Source organism: Xenopus tropicalis, chromosome 1 (assembly GCF_000004195.4).
Source record: "Xenopus tropicalis strain Nigerian chromosome 1, UCB_Xtro_10.0, whole genome shotgun sequence".
Lineage (NCBI taxonomy): Eukaryota > Metazoa > Chordata > Amphibia > Anura > Pipidae > Xenopus > Xenopus tropicalis.
Genome location: NC_030677.2, coordinates 12,541,513 through 12,566,907, shown reverse-complemented (window position 1 = coordinate 12,566,907; position 25,395 = coordinate 12,541,513). Strand labels below are relative to the sequence as shown.

At 47.1% G+C, this 25,395-nt stretch overlaps 1 protein-coding gene across 3 annotated transcripts in view; it reads left to right on the top strand.

Annotated features, from left to right (window-relative positions):
* The window catches only part of lzts3 (leucine zipper, putative tumor suppressor family member 3), a 47,248-nt gene that overhangs the window by 6,576 nt on the left and 15,277 nt on the right, over positions 1-25,395 (top strand). The window contains exon 1 of one of the 3 annotated variants that reach the window (XM_031895250.1): positions 8,491-8,691. The exons of the other annotated variants lie outside the window; for them this stretch is intronic. The gene's annotated coding sequence lies outside the window, so the exon portion shown is untranslated. Of the gene's footprint in view, positions 1-8,490; positions 8,692-25,395 lie in introns of those variants that run through there. 3 annotated transcript variants of the gene reach the window in all.

Sequence of the window (25,395 nt, the reverse complement as noted above, 5' to 3'; positions counted from 1 at the left end):
AATAATTGTAAGCTCTGGGGGGGGAGGTCTGATTTATGGAATGCAAGTTGTGGCCTAGGTCCTCAGAATATTCCATGGATAATCCTATAAATATGGAATCTGCTCTGTTGGAATGGTTACCAAAACCCAGACTTTGGTGGGCCAAATTGGAGGTATCCCTTGGGGGCACCCATGCAATCCATCGGGGGAGGAATTTTCTCAGCATTCTTCAAAAGGCCATTATGTTCCCCCATACGCGGCATCAATCTTGCAACCAACAATGGCCGCTGTATGACCAGTTTACATTTCAAATCAAGTTCTGCGGTTGAGTTGGACCATGCAAAACCAACAAGCACTTACTTTGTCATATTCCGTCCCCCCCACCAAACTTCCTGCCATGTTTATTTCCAAAATGGTTGCAGCTCCCTTAGCAAATGAAGACCTATGAGTTTTTATTCTCAGTGAGGCACCCAGCTATCATGGCCCAGCCTACTGGCCAATAGGAGCATGATTTGGGGTGAGTGATTATTGGCGGCCCTGGATATCATTAGTATTATAGCTGCTCTAGAACTGCAGTTTAGCAATAATTGTAGAGACCCAATGTGAGAATAGATAATGGCACGTCTTTCTAGAAGTTCTTCCCTCATTAGCAGAAGAAAGTGGACCTCGTAGCCTAATGGAATAGTGATTTTTGCTGGTACCACTACCAGTTGCCCTGATTCATAGCTCAGCAATTCTCCGTCTGGATCTCCTACTGGAATGACAGCGTGACCTGAATTCGTCTCGTAGAATTATTCCTCGGTGCGCTGGCAGAAAGCTCTCATACAGATTATGTTAACACAACATGTACCAGGCCCGGAAACACTGGAGCGGCAGGTAAATCAGAGTTCAGTTGGGCGGCGTTTGTGCCAAGATTTAAGGATGAGCCTTAGAAAGTCCTTTGCCGCACAAGTACATCTCATGTTCCTGTACCGTTGGGTAGGGACGTTCTACTGGACTCGTTGGGGTGCCGGCCATCTTTGTTCCAGCCACTGTTGTGCCATCTGTACCCCATAATTTACACACTTATATTATTCTTAACGGTATTTTTCTTCTTCCGTGGTCTTTGCATTCCCTCACTGGGCACCAATAACACTGGGCTTGCAGGTTGCTTTATGTTGGTGAGCCTCTATACAATGGTGTTGTGTGTATCCTGCTTTAACTTTTAGTATGTGATAGTATGGCCTATTCTTAGCAGCTTTCCAGATGGTCTTCATTTTTTATTTTTTGTGGTTTTTTAATTATTTGCTCCATGCAGCTCAGTTTGGAGCAGGAAGGACTGATTGCCACTGAGCACAACTATACGCAAGTAGGGAGAGTGCATTTGGCCACAAGTACCAGCGTGAAGGTGGTTTTATAGGCAACTCATAGGGGAAAAGAGCAAATTGTCCTCGGCATCTACAGACGTATATGAGCCCCACTAGGAGCAGTGTTAGGGGGGGCCCAGCATCAACATCAGTTATGGGGACAATAGGGAGAATAGCCATTTGCTCTGCCACATACACCTGAACGTCCAGTTTGAAGGTTATGGGTCCAAAACTTGGACCTTCAAGGGGTGCCTCTAGCCTAAGGCTGGACCTTCAAGGGGTGCCTCTAGCCTAAGGCTGGACCTTCAAGGGGTGCCTCTAGCTAAAGGCTGGACCTTCAAGGGGTGCCTCTAGCCAAAGGCTGGATCTTCAAGGGGTGCCTCTAGCAAAAGGCTGGACCTTCAAGGGGTGCCTCTAGCGAAAGGCTGGACCTTCAAGGGGTGCCTCTAGCCAAAGGCTGGACCTTCAAGGGGTGCCTCTAGCCAAAGGCTGGACCTTCAAGGGGTTCCTCTAGCCAAAGGCTAGACCTTCAAGGGGTTCCTCTAGCCAAAGGCTGGACCTTCAAGGGGTGCCTCTAGCCAAAGGCTGGACCTTCAAGGGGTGCCTCTAGCCAAAGGCTGGACCTTCAAGGGGTGCCTCTAGCCAAAGGCTGGACCTTCAAGGGGTGCCTCTAGCCAAAGGCTAGACCTTCAAGGGGTGCCTCTAACCAAAGGCTGGACCTTCAAGGGGTGCCTCTAGCCAAAGGCTGGACCTTCAAGGGGTGCCTCTAGCCAAAGGCTGGACCTTCAAGGGGTGCCTCTAGCCAAAGGCTGGACCTTCAAGGGGTGCCTCTAGCCAAAGGCTGGACCTTCAAGGGGTGCCTCTAGCCAAAGGCTGGACCTTCAAGGGGTGCCTCTAGCCAAAGGCTGGCCTCTAGCCAAAGGCTGGACCTTCAAGGGGTGCCTCTAGCCAAAGGCTGGACCTTCAAGGGGAGCCACTAGCCAAAGGCTGGACCTTCAAGGGGTGCCTCAAGCCAAAGGCTGGACCTTCAAGGGGTGCCTCTAGCCAAAGGCTGGACCTTCAAGGGGAGCCACTAGCCAAAGGCTGGACCTTCAAGGGGTGCCTCTAGCTAAAGGCTGGACCTTCAAGGGGTGCCTCTAGCTAAAGGCTGGACCTTCAAGGGGTGCCTCTAGCCAAAGGCTGGACCTTCAAGGGGTGCCTCTAGCCAAAGGCTGGACCTTCAAGGGGAGCCACTAGCCAAAGGCTGGACCTTCAAGGGGTGCCCCTAGCTAAAGGCTGGACCTTCAAGGGGTGCCTCTAGCCAAAGGCTGGACCTTCAAGGGGAGCCACTAGCCAAAGGCTGGACCTTCAAGGGGTGCCCCTAGCTAAAGGCTGGACCTTCAAGGGGTGCCTCTAGCCAAAGGCTGGACCTTCAAGGGGTGCCTCTAGCCAAAGGCTGGACCTTCAAGGGGAGCCACTAGCCAAAGGCTGGACCTTCAAGGGGTGCCCCTAGCTAAAGGCTGGACCTTCAAGGGGTGCCTCTAGCCAAAGGCTGGACCTTCAAGGGGTGCCTCTAGCCAAAGGCTGGACCTTCAAGGGGAGCCACTAGCCAAAGGCTGGACCTTCAAGGGGTGCCCCTAGCTAAAGGCTGGACCTTCAAGGGGTGCCTCTAGCCAAAGGCTGGACCTTCCAGTAGGACCTGCAGAGGAACATGTAACCCACAGGCAGTAATAAGGTGAAGCTTAGAGAGAAAGGAGAGGCAGCAGTGCAGTGGGGGATGCTGGGAAGGAAGAACCATCTCCATTCGTCCCCTACAGAGCAATGGAGGGAATCAGTTTGCTTTGCTGGTAGGTACAGTTTCACCAGCGCCATGGGGTCCAATCCGAGCCGTTATTTTCCCTTCAAGTCACCGTACAAACTGCAGGCGGTCCCATCAAGGTAATTCCGCGGAAAACACAATAACGTGATTATACGCACGCAATAATGTGTCATTTACAGCGGTGCATGAGAAGGATGTGAATAGACCAGTGAGGGCTTGGAAAATAGGTCAATTAGCGCCTGATTAAGGTGTCATTTCATAGTAATTTTCCTCAGTATGTGGGCAGTATGGAAATTCCCAGCGCCCTTTGCTGCTTGGCCTCGCTCTTCCCTTTTCTCCATATCAGGTAGAAGCTGTTGTTACATGTATTCTCTATATAACCATCACGGTTATTACATATATGTAATATATGTATAGCTGCACTGCTGTTGGGCTGAAGGGTTTCCAGCAAAACCATAAGGAATTCTGGGAACTGTAAGGTGGTTTCCTCAACCCTTTCATTTATCAGCAAAACCATGGGAAGTGGAATCCGTTCAGCACCATGGATAGAAACGTTGCAGTACCCTCGGTCCCCTATAGAGGGCCTTTGGAACTCTGCTATGCACGGTGTCTTGGTGGCTGATTCTATGGTTTCCACTGGGCTAATCAATCAAATCAATGCAAAGGAGCTGAGGGTTTTTTTCTTTCAGCAGAATCTGTTTCATAGTTTATTCAGTATTAGACTGAGGAATGTTCCCACAGGCTATTATCCCCCCACTGCTACTATAGGTACCATCTCTCCCTACTATACCTGCTATCCCACAGCCCCAGTCCCTTCCCAGAGGCTATTATCCCCCCACTGCTACTATAGGCACCATCTCTCCCTACTATACCTGCTATCCCACAGCCCCAGTCCCTTCCCAGAGGCTATTATCCCCCCACTGCTACTATAGGCACCATCTCTCCCTACTATACCTGCTATCCCACAGCCCCAGTCCCTTCCCAGAGGCTATTATCCCCCACTGCTACTATAGGCACCATCTCTCCCTACTATACCTGCTATCCCACAGCCCCAGTCCCTTCCCAGAGGCTATTATCCCCCCACTGCTACTATAGGCACCATCTCTCCCTACTATACCTGCTATCCCACAACCCCAGTCCCTTCCCAGAGGCTATTATCCCACTGCTACTATAGGCACCATCTCTCCCTACTATACCTGCTATCCCACAGCCCCAGTCCCTTCCCAGTGGCTATTATCCCACTGCTACTATAGGCACCATCTCTCCCTACTATACCTGCTATCCCACAGCCCCAGTCCCTTCCCAGAGGCTATTATCCCACTGCTACTATAGGCACCATCTCTCCCTACTATACCTGCTATCCCACAGCCCCAGTCCCTTCCCAGAGGCTATTATCCCCCCACTGCTACTATAGGCACCATCTCTCCCTACTATACCTGCTATCCCACAGCCCCAGTCCCTTCCCAGAGGCTATTATCCCACTGCTACTATAGGCACCATCTCTCCCTACTATACCTGCTATCCCACAGCCCCAGCCCCTTCCCAGAGGCTATTATCCCCCCACTGCTACTATAGGCACCATCTCTCCCTACTATACCTGCTATCCCACAGCCCCAGTCCCTTCCCAGAGGCTATTATCCCACTGCTACTATAGGCACCATCTCTCCCTACTATACCTGCTATCCCACAGCCCCAGTCCCTTCCCAGAGGCTATTATCCCCCCACTGCTACTATAGGCACCATCTCTCCCTACTATACCTGCTATCCCACAGCCCCAGTCCCTTCCCAGAGGCTATTATCCCACTGCTACTATAGGCACCATCTCTCCCTACTATACCTGCTATCCCACAGCCCCAGTCCCTTCCCAGAGGCTATTATCCCCCCACTGCTACTATAGGCACCACCTCTTCCTACCATACCTGCTATCCCACAGCCCCAGTCCCTTCCCAGAGGCTATTATCCCCCCACTGCTACTATAGGCACCATCTCTTCCTACTATACCTGCTATCCCACAGCCCCAGTCCCTTCCCAGAGGCTATTATCCCCCCCACTGCTACTATAGGCACCATCTCTCCCTACTATACCTGCTATCCCACAGCCCCAGTCCCTTCCCAGAGGCTATTATCCCCCACTGCTACTATAGGCACCATCTCTCCCTACTATACCTGCTATCCCACAGCCCCAGTCCCTTCCCAGAGGCTATTATTCCACTGCTACTATAGGCACCATCTCTTCCTACTATACCTGCTATCCCACAGCCCCAGTCCCTTCCCAGAGGCTATTATCCCACTGCTACTATAGGCACCATCTCTCCCTACTATACCTGCTATCCCACAGCCCCAGTCCCTTTCCAGAGGCTATTATCCCCCCACTGCTACTATAGGCACCATCTCTCCCTACTATAACTGCTATCCCACAGCCCCAGTCCCTTCCCAGAGGCTATTATCCCCCCACTGCTACTATAGGCACCATCTCTCCCTACTATACCTGCTATCCCACAGCCCCAGTCCCTTCCCAGAGGCTATTATCCCCCCACTGCTACTATAGGCACCATCTCTCCCTACTATACCTGCTATCCCACAGCCCCAGTCCCTTCCCAGAGGCTATTATCCCCCCACTGCTACTATAGGCACCATCTCTCCCTACTATACCTGCTATCCCACAGCCACAGTCCCTTCCCAGAGGCTATTATCCCCCCACTGCTACTATAGGCACCATCTCTCCCTACTATACCTGCTATCCCACAGCCCCAGTCCCTTCCCAGAGGCTATTATCCCCCCACTGCTACTATAGGCACCATCTCTCCCTACTATACCTGCTATCCCACAGCCCCAGTCCCTTCCCAGAGGCTATTATCCCCCCACTGCTACTATAGGCACCATCTCTCCCTACTATACCTGCTATCCCACAGCCCCAGTCCCTTCCCAGAGGCTATTATCCCCCCACTGCTACTATAGGCACCATCTCTCCCTACTATACCTGCTATCCCACAGCCCCAGTCCCTTCCCAGAGGCTATTATCCCCCCACTGCTACTATAGGCACCATCTCTCCCTACTATACCTGCTATCCCACAGCCCCAGTCCCTTCCCAGAGGCTATTATCCCCCCACTGCTACTATAGGCACCATCTCTCCCTACTATACCTGCTATCCCACAGCCCCAGTCCCTTCCCAGAGGCTATTATCCCCCCACTGCTACTATAGGCACCATCTCTCCCTACTATACCTGCTATCCCACAGCCCCAGTCCTTCCCAGAGGCTATTATCCCCCCACTGCTACTATAGGCACCATCTCTCCCTACTATACCTGCTATCCCACAGCCCCAGTCCCTTCCCAGAGGCTATTGTCCCCCACTGCTACTATAGGCACCATCTCTCCCTACTATACCTGCTATCCCACAGCCCCAGTCCCTTCCCAGAGGCTATTATCCCCCCACTGCTACTATAGGCACCATCTCTCCCTACTATACCTGCTATCCCACAGCCCCAGTCCCTTCCCAGAGGCTATTATCCCACTGCTACTATAGGCACCATCTCTCCCTACTATACCTGCTATCCCACAGCCCCAGTCCCTTTCCAGAGGCTATTATCCCCCCACTGCTACTATAGGCACCATCTCTCCCTACTATAACTGCTATCCCACAGCCCCAGTCCCTTCCCAGAGGCTATTATCCCCCCACTGCTACTATAGGCACCATCTCTCCCTACTATACCTGCTATCCCACAGCCCCAGTCCCTTCCCAGAGGCTATTATCCCCCCACTGCTACTATAGGCACCATCTCTCCCTACTATACCTGCTATCCCACAGCCCCAGTCCCTTCCCAGAGGCTATTATCCCCCCACTGCTACTATAGGCACCATCTCTCCCTACTATACCTGCTATCCCACAGCCACAGTCCCTTCCCAGAGGCTATTATCCCCCCACTGCTACTATAGGCACCATCTCTCCCTACTATACCTGCTATCCCACAGCCCCAGTCCCTTCCCAGAGGCTATTATCCCCCCACTGCTACTATAGGCACCATCTCTCCCTACTATACCTGCTATCCCACAGCCACAGTCCCTTCCCAGAGGCTATTATCCCCCCACTGCTACTATAGGCACCATCTCTCCCTACTATACCTGCTATCCCACAGCCCCAGTCCCTTCCCAGAGGCTATTATCCCCCCACTGCTACTATAGGCACCATCTCTCCCTACTATACCTGCTATCCCACAGCCCCAGTCCCTTCCCAGAGGCTATTATCCCCCCACTGCTACTATAGGCACCATCTCTCCCTACTATACCTGCTATCCCACAGCCCCAGTCCCTTCCCAGAGGCTATTATCCCCCCACTGCTACTATAGGCACCATCTCTCCCTACTATACCTGCTATCCCACAGCCCCAGTCCCTTCCCAGAGGCTATTATCCCCCCACTGCTACTATAGGCACCATCTCTCCCTACTATACCTGCTATCCCACAGCCCCAGTCCCTTCCCAGAGGCTATTATCCCCCCACTGCTACTATAGGCACCATCTCTCCCTACTATACCTGCTATCCCACAGCCCCAGTCCCTTCCCAGAGGCTATTATCCCCCCACTGCTACTATAGGCACCATCTCTCCCTACTATACCTGCTATCCCACAGCCCCAGTCCCTTCCCAGAGGCTATTATCCCCCCACTGCTACTATAGGCACCATCTCTCCCTACTATACCTGCTATCCACAGCCCCAGTCCCTTCCCAGAGGCTATTGTCCCCCACTGCTACTATAGGCACCATCTCTCCCTACTATACCTGCTATCCCACAGCCCCAGTCCCTTCCCAGAGGCTATTATCCCCCCACTGCTACTATAGGCACCATCTCTCCCTACTATACCTGCTATCCCACAGCCCCAGTCCCTTCCCAGAGGCTATTATCCCCCCACTGCTACTATAGGCACCATCTCTCCCTACTATACCTGCTATCCCACAGCCCCAGTCCCTTCCCAGAGGCTATTATCCCCCCACTGCTACTATAGGCACCATCTCTCCCTACTATACCTGCTATCCCACAGCCCCAGTCCCTTCCCAGAGGCTATTATCCCCCCACTGCTACTATAGGCACCATCTCTCCCTACTCGGAAGCCCCCCCCCCCCAAAGTCAGCCCTCTTTGGAATGATAATTTTATCAGAATGATTCAGTCTGGTTTCCATCAAGCTGAGCTGGGAGCTAATGTTACTCAGACGGTACCTAGGCACCCAGGCAGTGCAACTGGCACGTTATCTCCTCCCGGGTGCACAAGCATCACACCCACCTAGCAACACACGTGGGCAGGGAGCCCGGCTGAACACTCCGTGCTACACGGCAACGTGACTCAGTCACACACACACACACATACACACACAGCTGCCGTCGCTGCTCACAAACATCCCCAGTCCCCATCTCTCGCTCTGCTCCATCTCTCGCTCCATCTCTCGCTCCATCTCTCGCTCTGCCCCATCTGATAGCCATGCTGATTAGAGCTGCCGGGGGCAACAGGGAGCCATGACTCTGCTCTAATGAGGAGCGAGGGCCCCGTCACAGGAATAAGGAGAGGGGCTGCCAAGGTAAGGCCGGGGGGGGTATCAGCCGGGGGGGCATCTCACAGTACCATGGATTGAGCCCAGGCTTGGCACAGAATGGCACAGTATTGCTGCTTTGTACTGTAATGGGCACGTAGGAATGGCCGAGTGTCAGTGGAATCTGAATACTGTCTTGGTGTGCCTGTGCTTCTGTCCTATATACATTCTATCTATCTATCTATCTATCTATTTATCCATCTATCCTTCTATCTATCTATCTATCTATACATCTATCTATCTATCTATCTATCTATCTATCCTTCTATCTATCTATCTATCTATCTATACATCTATCTATCTATCTATCTATCTATCCTTCTATCTATCTATCTATCTATCTATCTATCTATCTATATCTATCTATCTATCTATTTATCCATCTATCCTTCTATCTATCTATCTATCTATCTATCTATCTATCATCTATCTATCTATCTATCTATCTATCTATCTATCATCTATCTATCTATCTATCTATCTATCTATCTATCTGTCCTTCTATCTATCTTTCTATCTATCTATCATCTATCTATCTATCTATCTATCTATCTATCTATCTATCTATCTTTCTATCTATCCTTGTATCTATCTATCTTTCTATCTAACCTTCTATCTATCTATCTATCTATCTATCTATCTATCCTTCTATATCTGTCTGTCTATCCATCTTTCATTTATCTTTCTATGTCAGTCTATCCATTCATGCCCAGCACGGGGGAGGGGGAGACCAATTAGATGCCGGTGAATCTTACAAACCGTTAACCCTTAGCTTCCCACATGCCCTTTGCAATCCTGTTACCCCTGTGCTGTTACGGTTATGGAGCTGCCAGTGGGGAATATCCAGTTCTGATGAATAGGGAAAAATGGTTTACAGGCTTATATTATATAATATATATAATATATATATTCTTTACGTGAATGATGTGTTGCTGGCGCCGGTGGTCCACAAATGTTCTGTCATTTTAATGGTCTTGGGGGGGGTGGTTAGGGCTCTGGGTGATTGTATAACTAGAACTTCAAATATTTGTTTTTGTGGCCTCCAAACTTTAAAGGGGTGGTTCATCTTTAATTTAACTTTTAGTCGGTTATAAAATGAGCAATTCTAAGCAACTTTTCAATTGGTCTTTATTATTTATTTCTTATAGTTTTTGATCTATTTGCCTTCTTCTTCCAACTCTTTGCTTTCAAATGGGGGTCACTGACCCCGGCAGCCAAATAACTATTGCTCTGTGAGGCTCCAGTTTTATTGTTATTGTTACTTTCTAATACTTATCTTCCCATCTCCTATTCATATACTTGCATTTTATTCAAACCACTGCCTGGTTACTAAGTTACACTGGACCCTAGCAACCAGATAGCTGCTGAAATTCTTAACTAGAGAGCTGCTGCACAAAAAAGTGAAAGAAAAAAAAAAAGACCAACTGCATATTGTCTCAGAATATCATTGCCTACATCTTAAAGTTAATATAACGGTGACCAACCCCTATAAGTATAAGTATAACTAGAAATTGTTGCTTGGCAGCAAATGGAAAACATTCCATGCTCATCCCCCACATGTATCAGAACAGTTCCGCCAAGTATATATTATATACACCAGTTAACATTACTTATTTTTCTATTTTTCCATCTCCCATTCAAATATCAGTCTTTCATTCAAACCACACCCTGGTTGCTAAGGTAATTGGAATCCTAGCAACAATATAGCCGCTGAAACTCCAAGCTGGAGAGCCATGATCAAAAACTAAAATACTTAAAAAAAACTACAAATAATAAAAAATGAAGACCAATTGCAAATTTTCCCAGAATATCACTCTCTACATTGTACTAAAAGAGGGAGATAGAAAAAGCATGTAAGAGAGATTATAGGGGTCATTTTACAAGACCCTGGAAGTGCAAGAGCAGTAAGGGGGCAAGTGGATGCCCAGCACTTTTGGCCCGGGGAGGGCAGGGGATAAGTAAACAACCCCGTTGTGGCCCGCGTCTACTTCCACTCCCTAATTTACGTGTCTAAATGATGTATAAGTTAATGAATACAGCACTGCTGAAGGCAGGCAGCTCTGTATTCACAGGGTCTGTGAAACAGAGCACAGAGACCCGTGGAAATTGCAGAAAGTGCAAAAACATGGCGGATTGGGCCCAATTCTGTCACTTTGCCCTCCATTTTGTAAATAACTTCTTGCAAGTTTATAATGTTAACGTTCTGATGTCGGTTCTGTGGGAATATGAGGACTGGAATTGGGGATTCTGGCAAAGCCACAGCCCATGGGAGAATGAACTGGTATATATACAGGTATCGGACCCCTTATCCGGAAACCCCTTATCCAGAAAGCTCCGAATTACGGAAAGCCCGTCTCCCATAGACTCCATTATAAGCAAATAATTCAGAATTTTAAAACTGATTTTCTTTTTTTGTGTAGAAATAAAACAGAACCTTGTAATTGATCCCAACTAAGATATAATTACCCCTTATTGGGGGCAGAACAGCCCTATTGGGTTTATTTAATGGTTAAATGATTCCCTTTTCTCTGTAATAATAAAACAGAACCTTGTAATTGATCCCAACTAAGATATAATTACCCCTTATTGGGGCAGAACAGCCCTATTGGGTTTATTTAATGGTTAAATGATTCCCTTTTCTCTGTAATAATAAAACAGTACCTGTACTTGATCCCAACTAAGATATAATTACCCCTTATTGGGGCAGAACAGTCCTATTGGGTTTATTTAATGGTTAAATGATTCCCTTTTCTCTGTAATAATAAAACAGTACCTGTACTGGATCCCAACTAAGATATAATTACCCCTTATTGGGGGCAGAACAGCCCTATTGGGTTTATTTCATGGTTAAATGATTCCCTTTTCTCTGTAATAATAAAACAGTACCTGTACTTGATCCCAACTAAGATATAATTACCCCTTATTGGGGGCAGAACAGCCCTATTGGGTTTATTTCATGGTTAAATGATTCCCTTTTCTCTGTAATAATAAAACAGTACCTGTACTTGATCCCAACTAAGATATAATTACCCCTTATTGGGGCAGAACAGCCCTATTGGGTTTATTTAATGGTTAAATGATTCCCTTTTCTCTGTAATAATAAAACAGTACCTGTACTTGATCCCAACTAAGATATAAATAATCCTTATTGGATGCAAAACAATCCTATTGGGTTTAATTAATGTTTTATTAATTTTTTAGTAGACTTAAGGTGTGGAGATCCAAATTATGGAAAGACCCCTTATCCGGAATACCCTTGGTCCCGAGCATTCTGGATAATGGGTCCTATACCTGTAATATATATTTGGTGGAACTGTTCCAATACATGTGGGGGATGAGCACGGAATGTTTTCCATTTGCTGCCAAGTGAATATAATGGGTCAGATATAGATGGGCTGCACATTGGGGTGACTCCTCTGCATGGGGGGGGTGGGGATATTTCTGCCTTCCCTGGCTCCCATCCAGCTCCATTGGCAGCCAAGGAACAGAGACTGCAGGGAGGGGAGATACTGAGCGAAGGGGAACTTTATATCTTTATGAAATCACAATTTTTGCTTTGCCTTCTGTACATAATGTAGGTAATGTCCTGTGTGGAGCCAGCAGGTAATGTGCCCTGGGTGGCGCTACTGAGCAGTTTTATTCTCATTGGCTGTTAGAATGCCATTTGCTATATTCTATATAAAGGTGGGAAACCTTTATATTAACTTTAAGTAAGATGCAGACAGTGATATTATGAGACAATATGCAGTTGGTCTTCATTTTTTATTATTTTGCGTTTTGTTTTTTTAATTATCTTGCTTTTTGTGCAGCAGCTCTCCAGTTAGGAATTTCAGCAGCTATCTGGTTGCTAGGGTCCAGTGTAACTTAACAACCAGGCAGTGGTTTGAATAAAATGCAGGTATATGAATAGGAGATAAAATTGTAGCCTCCATTCCTCTTCTGTTTCAAATGGGGGTCACTGACCCCGGCAGCCATAAAAAAAACAGATGTTTTTTTATGGCTGCCGGGGTCAGTGACTCCCATTTGAAACAGAAGAGGAATGGAAATAATTAAAAAAAACATTAAAAAATAAAGACCAATTTAAAAGTTGCTAAGAATATGTCATTCTATAACTTATTAAATGTTAAGGTATGGTGATCCAAATTACAGAAAGATCTGTTTTCCCAATAAAACCTCAGGCCCAAGCATTCTGGATAATAGATGCTATACCTCTATTGGTACAGGGTCCATTGTGTGGCATTGGACTGTTTTCAAAGTAGAATTCCCAGCACCTCAAAATGTAGTTGGGGGAGCTGAGATCTGTACTCCAACAATAAGTGAAAAGCTTCAGGTTGGCCATATAAGTGTTCCCCATCCTAATACCTCCATACCCCACAGGTGTTCTGTCTACCCCCCCCCAACTTACCTCTTCTGTACTTGGAATTGAAAAAGTAAGGGCAGTATTGCTAGTGTAGAGAGTGGTCTCATACTAAAAGAGACACATTCCTGCTTGCAAAGAAGAACATTTGATGTTCCACCTCCATCTCAGGAAGGTTCATGGTTCTCAGGAAGGGTAATCATCTTGCTTTGTGGCAAACATGCCCCTTGCTTTCCCACAGGCATGGTCCATCCCAGAGACTATTACCCCTACTTCTAATATAGACACCATGACACCCTAATATATGGCAAAATGTAAGTGAGGTTGGTTCTCTCTTTAAAGCCTTCTCCCTCTGCTCTTCTAGGAAGGTCCCCACTAGACGTTGTAACATTGTTGGTGGGATTTGCTTCCATGAGCGAATTGATGATGTTTGATACTGATGTTGGGGATCAGGCCTGGCTCTCCAGTTCATCCCACAGTTGGGCAGAGTTGAGTGGAGGGGAGGGCTCAGTGCAGGCCGGTCGAGTTCTTCTTAGCAAACCCATTCTGTATGGACTTGGCTTTGTGCATGGGGGGCATTATTGGTGGAAACATGAAAGGGAATTCCACAAAGCAGGAGTTAATAATATGATATAGTGGCACCTATATGTAGAAGGCGTGTCTGCATACTTTTGACCATGTAGTGTACCTGCTGTCCCAACTGGTACCTGTTTGTCCTCTCCGGCATCTGCTATTGGCAAAGCAACTTTCCTTTTCTGTGGGTAGAAGTGACAGGTGACTGGCGCAGCATTCCCAATGCCGACTGTGCCGTATTAAATATGTACGAACCTTTTGTTCATGGTAAAATAGAAGGCAATTGTTGCACGCCAACACCCCTCCCCAAATACAGAAAATAGTGTTTCAATTATTTAAGGTACAGTGGGACTGTATTGTTTTCTGAAGGATCAAGGCTGCGTCCTTTAATGGTGATGGAAACCAAAAAATTCAGTGTTGCCTTATGCCGGGGTACTTACCCATGTGGCTAGTGCTGAATCCGCAAGTACTATGCGTGTGATGCCAAGTTGTGGATAAAGCAGATACATTTTGGGATATAATTACAGAGGACCTGGTTCCCTTGTATATCAGCCATGGAAGCTTGAGGAGCAGACACAGTGATATTTAGAACTTGTTTAGAAACTTTGTATAGAAGCCACCAGGGAGCCAACTAAAGCTCAAACAGGGAGCGTTTCTAAGCGCATTTCAGTTGATCTGAACGTCCATCTTAAGGTTACCATACACGGGCCGAATGTAGCTGCCGATATGGGTCCCTTAGACCGACTCGGCAGCTTATCGGCCCGTGTAGGGGCAGGAACGAGGGGCCTGCCCGACCGATATCTGGCCTCAAATCAGGCAGATATCGATCAGGCAGGTTAAAAGATTTAGTCGGTTCGGAGACCACATCGGCTCATTGACGCCGTCCCCCGAACCGATTGCCCCATTGCTGCCATTATAATTCGATCGTTTGGCCCCAGGGCCAAATGATCGAATTAGCCTACATTTTCCCCCATAATCGCCCACCCGTAGCTGGGGATATTGGGAGAAGATCTTCACGTGTATGGGCACCTTTAGTTTGCATTAATCATGGTAGATGGCAGAGAAGCTAAGATACTTTTTTAACTAAATGGGTTATGTTCTCTATCCTTCCGGAGAGCCGGGCATCATAGGACATGGGCAAAAACGAGACAGGAACAGTAATCAGTCCATAATCAGATACAGTAGACAAATTAGTGAGAGCTTTGGCTACTGAAATTGGACGGAATGACAGTGCCCTTATGGGACATCCAGGGGTTCTGTACTGATGGCAACTCTAGAGTTGAGAGAATGGGCTCCTTTGATATGGAGGGCCCACACTTGACCCAGATCCTTTCAAACAATAAGGACTGCTTTGCTTATAGGGATACTTGACTCATTGGATGGGCTAACTGCATTGCTAATTTCTTGGTTTACACTCTATTGTATCTCCTTTGGATGATGCCCAGTATTAATATAAAGCCATTATTCCCCTTGCTGTGACCAGGATAATGGGCACCTGAAGCCAGTTATGTTACTTATAGTTTATTTCCTAAGTGCCTGAACATGGAAGGTGCTCAACAAAATAAATAACATCTTCTATTGGCAATGCCTTATGGTCCCTCAATAGCTCCTAATAGGGGGAGGTGGGCGAAGCAAGAGGCCTAATTTGGGCAAAGCAAGGCATGGTCTGGAAATAACTCCAGGGGTAAAATCCAGATTTGGTTCCATGGAAGTATAGTCAAACATGAAACCTGAAGTATATCAAAACAAAGAAGTCTCTGTAGCGTTGGGTCAGAACCATAAGAACCCATTTGAAGGGCAACATCCATCCTATGGACCTTCCTTTGCCCATTATGCACCCATCTTTCTCCTTAGAATATTATTTTTGAATGTGCATTTGGATCCATGGTTGAATTAATCAATTAAACCATCTTCAAGTAGCGTTGCTGAGGTCCTGGAAATAAATACCAGCCTTTACCAGCCAGTATCTTCAAGATTCGATTTCTTTGCTGAGGAATTATTTGTTAGGGTGTAATGGTGAGCAGGGATTCATTAAATCACCTCCTTATTTATTACAACTAGGGTCTAGCGTAGCAAATGACCTTACACTGGGTGGAGGCCCTAGCAGGCCCAAGCCAAGACAATTATCACCTTGTTTCAACATCATCCCCCATATTATTTATCAATATCTACATACATTTTTGTTGTGAGAGAGTACAAGGATGTCAGGTCATCTGGTAGAACCTTGGAGGCCCAGTTCGACACTTATTGTGCTAGATAGGGCTAGTAATACTGGGGGTTGGACTACAGGAAAAACCGTACCTTCTACACCCTCCTTCTAAATGTTCTATGTTTCATGGGGTAGCACTGGTTTCTGCTATGGAATGGGTCTGGCTTGCTATGAAAGGTGCCATGGAAGGGGCAGAGAAGGGCATTGATGAGGCAGATCAGAGTGTGGTCAATAATAAGATTTGATAGAAGCATTTAGAAACACCATTGACCACAATATTGTATAGACTAAACCACAAGCCATACAATTCATTACCCCTGACTGCCTTTACAAGTTGGCCATTACAGCAGCTCCCAGGAGCCTCAGCCTATCAGACCTGGTCCATTTCATTACGGGTTTTCATGTTTCTCATATTGTCCAACAGATGCCTTAAATACAGAGCATTAGCAACCCATTAGATAACCGTGGATTCATAATCCCAGGATAGGAATGAAAGCTAATCGAGCATTGGTTTTACTGTCCTTGATTAAAAAGCTCCCCTGACCTACCAGGGATTAGGGCCTAAGAACATTCTGTGGGACTTTCTGTGATGCCGGACTGGGCCGGCTCAGTGCAGCCTGCAAAGGTCACTTAGGAAAATCAGCTTTGAATTCTTCGACACCAAATTGTCTTTGTAATTAATAGATCCATGGATTTAATATTCAGTGTAACAGTGACAAAATCTTGAGTTTTGAGGGAGGGGGAATGTATAGAGGGGTTAATGAGAGATGGGAGCCATCTGACTAGGGCCCCCCAGGGAATTCCCAGTACTCCGGCAGACCAGTCCATTCTAATGGAACGGGCAGTCATAATGTGCCATTTAGCATCATGGAATCCAATAAAGCAAGATGTCACGGTTATAAACAGGACTCACCTGAGCATGGAGTAAGATGGCGAATTACTAGACTTATCTTTCTCAGACAGTTAAGAAATTGGAGGCCCATATGGGCCATTAACCATATGAACATAGAACCTAGTTTGGGAAATATCCGTACGATATAAACAGGGCTTCCCTGAGCATAAGATGGTAGGATAGTAATGGTCTGAGTTAGGGAATGGACAGCCAGATGAATGGGTTGGTCCTTTTCTGCTGTAATTATCACATTCAATGAAGTAGACTATTGATTGGTGTTTGTGGTGGAAAACAAGCAGGCTGCATTTGTTTGATCTTTCTTAACAAACCGCCGTTATATTTGATGTTGAAAATCAGGCCTTCACTAACTCTCATTCTTCTGCTTGACGTGACACGAGTGCCCTTGAGGAGCCCAGGGCCGTTAATGGATATCTTTCTATCAGTGCTCAGTCGTAGGCTAGACACGCCTAGTACGCACAATAGAGATTTATTTCTGTACATTTGCTCTTTATTGAGGTTCACCAGCCGCATCAAACGCTATTGTGCAGATTAATGGGCCTCGGGTCAGAGCCATCACCTCTTTGATCCAGACATTGGCTTTCCCATGCCTTCCTGTCCGCTATCATTAGGCAGGGTGCTTAGGAAACTGAGAAATGCCTTCTGCTCTTGGACATGAAAGTATATGTTACCTGTCCAAAGAGTGGGAGGGCGGAATGCCAGAGAATAGGAGCAGTACTGTTATATGAGGGTTCCAATCAGGCATCTCTGCCACAGGGTGCCTTATACCTTATGTTTGGTCAATGGCAATGTTTTCTTGAGCTTCTCATTGGTGCAACCAAACAGGCATATGGTGTACTGTCATACACAACTTGATGGTGCCCACCACACTGTACTTCCCTACTGCAAATAATTTTTGAAAAACTGAAGGGCACCAAAGAAGATGTTCTCCATTTTAGGTCCTTCTTGACCCCTTTGGAAAAGTTGAGCACACTTCTCCTACTGTGAACCTTGATATTGATATTCATTGAAAGAGCGATCAAGCCATAGATGCTTATCATGGAAATGGAGATACAGGGGAGTTGGCCAGTGCAGAAAACTGGATGCAGAAGTGGAAATAGGGGGGTCAGTAGGGCAGAAGGGCATAGGGGCATCATTAGATTACAGGGTGGGATAGGGTACTACTAGGGGGAAACAGAAGAAAGTGGAGTTCTTTAGGTTACATAACAAGATAGGGGAATCAGTAGGGGTAGAATGTGATAGGGGGTTCATAAGGTAGCAGGGTGGGATAGGGTACTACTAGGGGGAAACAGAAGAAAGTGGAGTTCTTTAGGTTACATAACAAGATAGGGGAATCAGTAGGGGTAGAATGTGATAGGGGGTTCATAAGGTAGCAGGGTGGGATAGGGTACTACTAGGGGGAAACAGAAGAAAGTGGAGTTCTTTAGGGAACATAGGGTAGGGGAATCAGTAGGGGCAGAGTGGGATAGGGGGATCATAACGTAGCAGGGTGGGATAGGACACTAGAAGGGTGAAACAGAAGAAAGTGGAGTTTTTGAGGGGCATCATTAGGTAACAGGGTGGGATAGGGTACTACTAGGAGGAAACAGAAGAAAGTGGAGTTTTTGAGGGGCATCATTTGGTAATAGGGTGGGATAGGGTACTACTAGGAGGAAACAGAAGAAAGTGGAGTTCTTTAGGGAACAAAACAAGTTGGAGAATCAGTAGGGCAGAGTGGGATAGGGGGATCACAATGTAACAGCGTGGGATAGGGCACTAGTGGGGTGAAACAGAAGAAAGTGGTGTTTTTGAGGGGCATCATAAGGTAACAGGGTGGGATAGGGTACTACTAGGAGGAAACAGAAGAAAGTGGAGTTTTTGAGGGGCATCATTAGGTTGCAGGGTGGGATAGGGTACTACTAGGGGGAAACAGAAGAAAGTGGAGTTCTTTAGGGAACGTAACAAGATAGGGGGGTCAGTAGGGGCAGAGTGGGATAGGGGCATCATTAGGTAACAGGGTGGGATAGGGCACTAGTAGGGTGATACATTATTGGTGGAACACATTGGATAGGGGAGGTCAGTAGGGGCACAGTGGTATAGAGCAAAGTTGTTTCTGGGTCTGTTGTATTTGACTGTAGTATGATTGGATCCAAAGTGGAGCTGATATGAGAATGGAGCAAGGTTCTAGAGCTTGGAGGTAGGAATATGGAACTTGTTCTTACTTTAGATTAACATGTTGATATATAGATTGTACATTTCTACCAATTTGCATTCTCATTGTCTGTGAGTCTGGGGCCTGAGCCTAGAGCTGTGTGTTTGTTATGGTTCCTTAGGCTGAAGGAGACAAGATCCTGAGCTGGCAAAGCCAAAGCCTGGCCAATGTTAGAGAAAAGAATAGCCTTCATGTGTGACCAATCTTCATGTTGCCCTGTGGGTCGCTGTATAGGTTACTTCCAGCATATTGAAAGTTGATATAAAACTGGTTAACTTCCCCTTAAAAGATGTTTGAATATCTTGGTGTAAATGCATGCAGAAATGAAAATGTCAGGCTCAGCGCTGCGGCGAGAAAACACCCTTAGCGAGGGTTAAAGGTGACCAATTTCTAAATAAAATGATAATGAAGGTAAAATAACAGTATTGTATTGCAAAACAAGCTGAGTTCCGCCGAAATCCAGATTTTTAGCTGAGCTTTTACTAACGTGCTATTTTCCTTACACCAGCTGTTGCCATGGCAATGCCCATTATATTAGTAAGAGTAGAGGCAGCGGCCATGCATGTCTCTTCTACAAGCGAATATCAGGGGCGGACGGAGACATTGAGATGCATTCCTGGTGTTTTTAAAGGGCAAGTAACTTGCTACTGTCAGTAACCCCCTATGCCCAACGTTCCGCTCCCACCCACATTTCATGTGCCTTTGGCACAGCCTTCCTTTACTGCCCAGGGCACATAGGATGTATGCCAGGAATGCTGTATATATCTAATGGTCTAATGCCATTTCTTTGGGTTGGCAATTGGTTAATATCAGTGCCGATTTCCCTGGAAGCCGTATTGCGCCGTGATATAAAATCTTTATGACACTTTGGCCTAAAAATAGCTCCGTTTGATATTTCACCTTCCTGCGTTTTCTGCCTGAGTTTCTCTCGGCGCCGTCTCGAAAGCAATGAGAATGTGCCTGAGTGAACGTCGGTAAATAGTGGAAAAGGCAGCGACAGACGAGCCAAGAGGTCAGACGGAGATGGTTTATTCTTAGGCGTTATGATCCGATGGGTGTCTGTGCGCTGAAGGAGAGCTGTCAAGCATAACATAGGCCGTGTCTTCCAATTTAGACATCAGCCATAGAGACAGTTAAGGAAATGTGTGTCTGTCTGAGTGGCAGGGTACATAAGCAGCTCAGCTAAAGTTATACCCATGCACAGGCCAACAATGGCCACCAACTCCATTACTCCCGACCAACTCAGCATTGGCTATGGGCTTGAGAAAATAGCCAAACAAGCATCACGTTGTGTGCGAGACCATCTTTTACAGCAGTGGCATAGAAGGGTATGACAGAGAGTGGCATACATGAGGCACGTCACTTGTGTTTTAGCTGATGTGAGGGTAACTTGGATGGGGTTTGTGGGGCAACTTTGTTTGAGAGATGTGGCTGCCAACATCGTGCCTTTTGCTCTGGAACCCCAATGCTGCTGGTGCAAAGGGCATCTATTATGGTATCCAAGGGGCATCCAGTAATATATCCAAATGGCATCCAGTATGGCATCCAAAGGGCATCCAGTATGGTATCCAAAGGGCATCAGGTATGGCATCCAAAGGGCATCCAGTATGGTATCCAAAGGGCATCCAGTAGGGTATCCAAAGAGCATCCAGTAGGGTATCCAAAGGGCATCCACTATGTTATCCAAAGGGCATTTAGTATTGTATCCAAAAGGGCATCCAGTAATATATCCAAAGGGCATCCAGTATGTTATCCAAAGGGCATCCAGTATTGTATCCAAAGGGCATCCAGTATGTTATCCAAAGGGCATTTAGTATTGTATCCAAAGGGCATCCAGTATGGTATCCAGTAATATCACCAAAGGGCACTCAGTATGGCATCCAAAGGGCACACAACAAAGCTACTGTCAGCAATGGATCACCCCTATGGCTATTTATTGTGTCATATGCAACATTTCAGGGCACAGTCCTTTCTCAGGTATGGGATAGTGGACAGGCCAGGGTGTGCTGGTCAGTTTCTACAAGTTTCTACACTATCAGCGCCATATTGTATCAATGTACAATGTTGTAAATATGTAATGGTGCAAGAAATGTCTTCTTCTTACCAAAAGGTTCACTTGTGGCCTCACTATCTGGGCACTGGTATCACCACTGATGTGCCTAACAGAACACACCTGCTTAGTGATGACAGCAGTTCACACACCTACATAGAACATTAGAGAATCCCTATAGTCTACTTTTCCAGCAACCTGTAGCTTTCAAGACATTGGCACATTTATAGAGTTAGATAACTAGACCAACCAGTAGCCAATTAGAATGCTATACCAGCCTGCAGATGCTTAGAATGGCCACAGGGCTATACCCACAGGGGCTTAGAACAGCCACAGGGCCATACCAGCCTGAAAGGAACTGTGGTTGTGCACCTCTTAGAATGGTCACTGGGCTATGCCAGTCTGTAGCCATGTGTTTTTGCTGAGTTTGAGGCTTCTCCAGACCTACTCATCTGTGTCCATCAGGCCTTAGTTATGATATTTCAGGATAGAAGGATACTTACTATAAAATTAAGTGCAGTAAATATGTTGCTTTGCAGAAATGCTGATACAAACCCCCCTATATAGCCGTACATAGCATGCACTACAGCTCTCTAAATGAAATTTGATGTCTGGCTTCCCGCCACCCAGCTCTAGCCAAACGCCCTCGCAGCAACTGATCAGATGGGAAAAGATCGGGCAGAATAGCATTGTACCTAAACAGGTCCCCGAACAGAATCTGAAATAACTTTCCAAGTAAATATATACAGTTCTTTCCAATCCCACGGCGTTCTGCTCCATGTGCCGTGCCTGCCAAGTAACGCAGAGGCAGATCCACATAAGGGAGAAGAAATTGGCACTTTAATTGGAAGCGAAGGTGCAGTATCTGGGCCCACGACAATGGCCTTGCTGATTAATATATTGTTTGTCTGAATGAGAGTTTGCCTCTAGAACTGCAGTGCCTGGGAGAAAGGCCTGTACAGTGCAGCTGTGGCTTTGCCCCTCTGTAACGCTCTGCCCAGCAGAATGGGGTCTACAGTTCAGCCCAGCCATGTACAGTGCCACTGGGCCCCTGTGCCTCTATAATGGGGCAGCAGCTGTGCACCCCTAAGTGCTTTTCTGGCAGAATGGAACGGCGGCTGTGCACCCCTAAGTGCTTTTTCTGGCAGAATGGAACGGCGGCTGTGCACCCCTAAGTGCTTTTTCTGGCAGAATGGAACGGCGGCTGTGCACCCCTAAGTGCTTTTTCTGGCAGAATGGAACGGCGGCTGTGCCCCCCTAAGTGCTTTTTCTGGCAGAATGGAACGGCGGCTGTGCACCCCTAGGTGCTTTTTCTGGCAGAATGGAACGGCGGCTGTGCCCCCCTAAGTGCTTTTTCTGGCAGAATGGAACGGCGGCTGTGCCCCTCTAAGTGCTTTTTCTGGCAGAATGGAACGGCGGCTGTGCACCCCTAAGTGCTTTTCTGGCAGAATGGAACGGCGGCTGTGCCCCCCTAAGTGCTTTTTCTGGCAGAATGAACGGCGGCTGTGCCCCTCTAAGTGCTTTTTCTGGCAGAATGGAACGGCGGCTGTGCCCCCCTAAGTGCTTTTCTGGCAGAATGGAACGGCGGCTGTGCACCCCTAGGTGCTTTTTCTGGTAGAATGGAACGGCGGCTGTGCCCCCCTAAGTGCTTTTCTGGCAGAATGGAACGGCGGCTGTGCACCCCTAGGTGCTTTTTCTGGTAGAATGGAACGGCGGCTGTGCCCCCCTAAGTGCTTTTCTGGTAGAATGGAACGGCGGCTGTGCCCCCCTAAGTGCTTTTTCTGGCAGAATGGAACGGCGGCTGTGCCCCCCTAAGTGCTTTTCTGGCAGAATGGAACGGCGGCTGTGCCCCCCTAAGTGCTTTTTCTGGCAGAATGGAACGGCGGCTGTGCACCCCTAAGTGCTTTTTCTGGCAGAATGGAACGGCGGCTTGTGCACCCCTAAGTGCTTTTTCTGGCAGAATGGAACGGCGGCTGTGCACCCCTAGTTGCTTTTTCTGGTAGAATGGAACGGCGGCTGTGCACCCCTAAGTGCTTTTTCTGGCAGAATGGAACGGCGGCTGTGCCCCCTAAGTGCTTTTTCTGGCAGAATGGAACGGCGGCTGTGCACCCCTAGTTGCTTTTTCTGGTAGAATGGAACGGCGGCTGTGCACCCCTAAGTGCTTTTTCTGGCAGAATGGAACGGCGGCTGTGCCCCCTAAGTGCTTTTCTGGCAGAATGGAACGGCGGCTGTGCCCCCCTAAGTGCTTTTCTGGCAGAATGGAACGGCGGCTGTGCACCCCTAAGTGCTTTTCTGGCAGAATGGAACGGCGGCTGTGCACCCCTAGGTGCTTTTTTCTGGTAGAATGGAACGGCGGCCTGTGCACCCCTAAGTGCTTTTTCTGGCAGAATGGAACGGCGGCTGTGCCCCCCTAAGTGCTTTTCTGGCAGAATGGAACGGCGGCTGTGCACCCCTAGGTGCTTTTCTGGCAGAATGGAACGGCGGCTGTGCACCCCTAGGTGCTTTTTCTGGTAGAATGGAACGGCGGCTGTGCACCCCTAGGTGCTTTTTCTGGTAGAATGGAACGGCGGCTGTGCACCCCTAGGTGCTTTTTCTGGTAGAATGGAACGGCGGCTGTGCACCCCTAGGTGCTTTTCTGGTAGAATGGAACGGCGGCTGTGCACCCCTAGGTGCTTTTTCTGGTAGAATGGAACGGCGGCTGTGCATTGTTCTGCCAATGGGATCTGTGTCCCAGTATAAATCCACTTGTTTGTTTTCTTGGATTTTGCACCCTTTTTTTCTGGTCCCCTGAAAAACGCCAAATGGGGGTTTCTATTGTAAACAGAATGTGCAGCTCAGAGCAGGGTTTGGCACTAAATAGGCATCCGGATACTATGGGCTATTCCAGTGTCAGAAATATATGAGGGGGGGGGGATTTGCATAGTGATTGCTCTCAAGTTTTCAATTGACCTTTGCAGCTCTTCAATGGGGGTCACTGACCCCGGCACCCAAAAAACGATTTCTCTGTGAGGCTACAGTTTTATTGTTATTGTTACTTTTTATAACTTATTTTTCTATTCAGCCCCTCTCCTATTCATATACTAGCCTCTCATCCAAACTACTCTGTGGTTGCTAAGGTCATTTGGACCCTAGCAACCAGAGAGCTGCTGAAACTCCAAACTAAAAAAGCTGCTGAACAAAAAGTGAAAACTACAAATAACAAAAAAATGAAGACCAATTGCAAATCATCTCAGAATGTAGGAACGCTAGATTGTAAGCTCCACTGGGATTGGTGTATAATCTCTGTACAGCGCTGCAGAATATGTCAGTGCTATATAAATAAAGGCTAATAATACTAAATAATAAGAATAAATATGCAGCTCAGTCCCACAGAACGCACTGTTGCTTTATTCCGAACTTGTGCTACTCCCTCTGCTTCTCCCTGTGGAACTGCAGCTCCCCCAGAGGGGTGTGGCTGTTCACTCAGGTTGCTAGGCAACGGCGAGGCAGTTCCATTGCTGCTTAGCAAGCGAGTATCAGTCGGCCGTGACAGGCGCGGCAAGAAAAATTCCCTCAAAAAGACGAAAGTGAAGGAAGAATGAGAGATACATTTGTTATATTAGATGGCAGCTACTATTCCTTTCAGCCTTAGGGCTCATTTACTGCCTGAAAAGCGCAGTCCCCACGATTCCCTCTCATGTAAAATCACTTTAATTAATGGTCTGTGTAGTTGCACTAGCGCCACTCAGTCCTTCCTGCCCTCCATTTTGAATCTGGTGCTGCTGCGCTTATTGACCCAGGGGAACCTAGAGCTGCCGCCCCCCCCTCCTGGCAAGATGGTCGCTCCGGGGTTTCCTTTGTGCCCTGGGTCAATAGGCGCAGCCCAAGTGCCCCCAAAGAAATTATTATTATTAACATTTATTTATAAAGCGCCAACATATCCCGCAGCGCTGTACAATAAGTGGGTTCCATACATTGGGCATACAGAGTAACATATAAAGCAACCAATAACCGATACAGGAGGGGAAGAGAGATAGATAGATAGATAGATAGTGGAAAGATTATTATTTTTATTAACATTTATTTATAAAGCGCCAACATACCCCGCAGCGCTGTACAATAAGTGGGTTCCATACATTGGGCATACAGAGTAACATATAAAGCAACCAATAACCGATACAGGAGGGGAAGAGAGATAGATAGATAGATAGATAGTGGAAAGATTATTATTTTTATTAACATTTATTTATAAAGCGCCAACATACCCCGCAGCGCTGTACAATAAGTGGGTTCCATACATTGGGCATACAGAGTAACATATAAAGCAATCAGTAACCGATACAGGAGGGGAAGAGAGATAGATAGATAGATAGATAGATAGATAGATAGATAGATAGATAGATAGATAGATAGATAGATAATG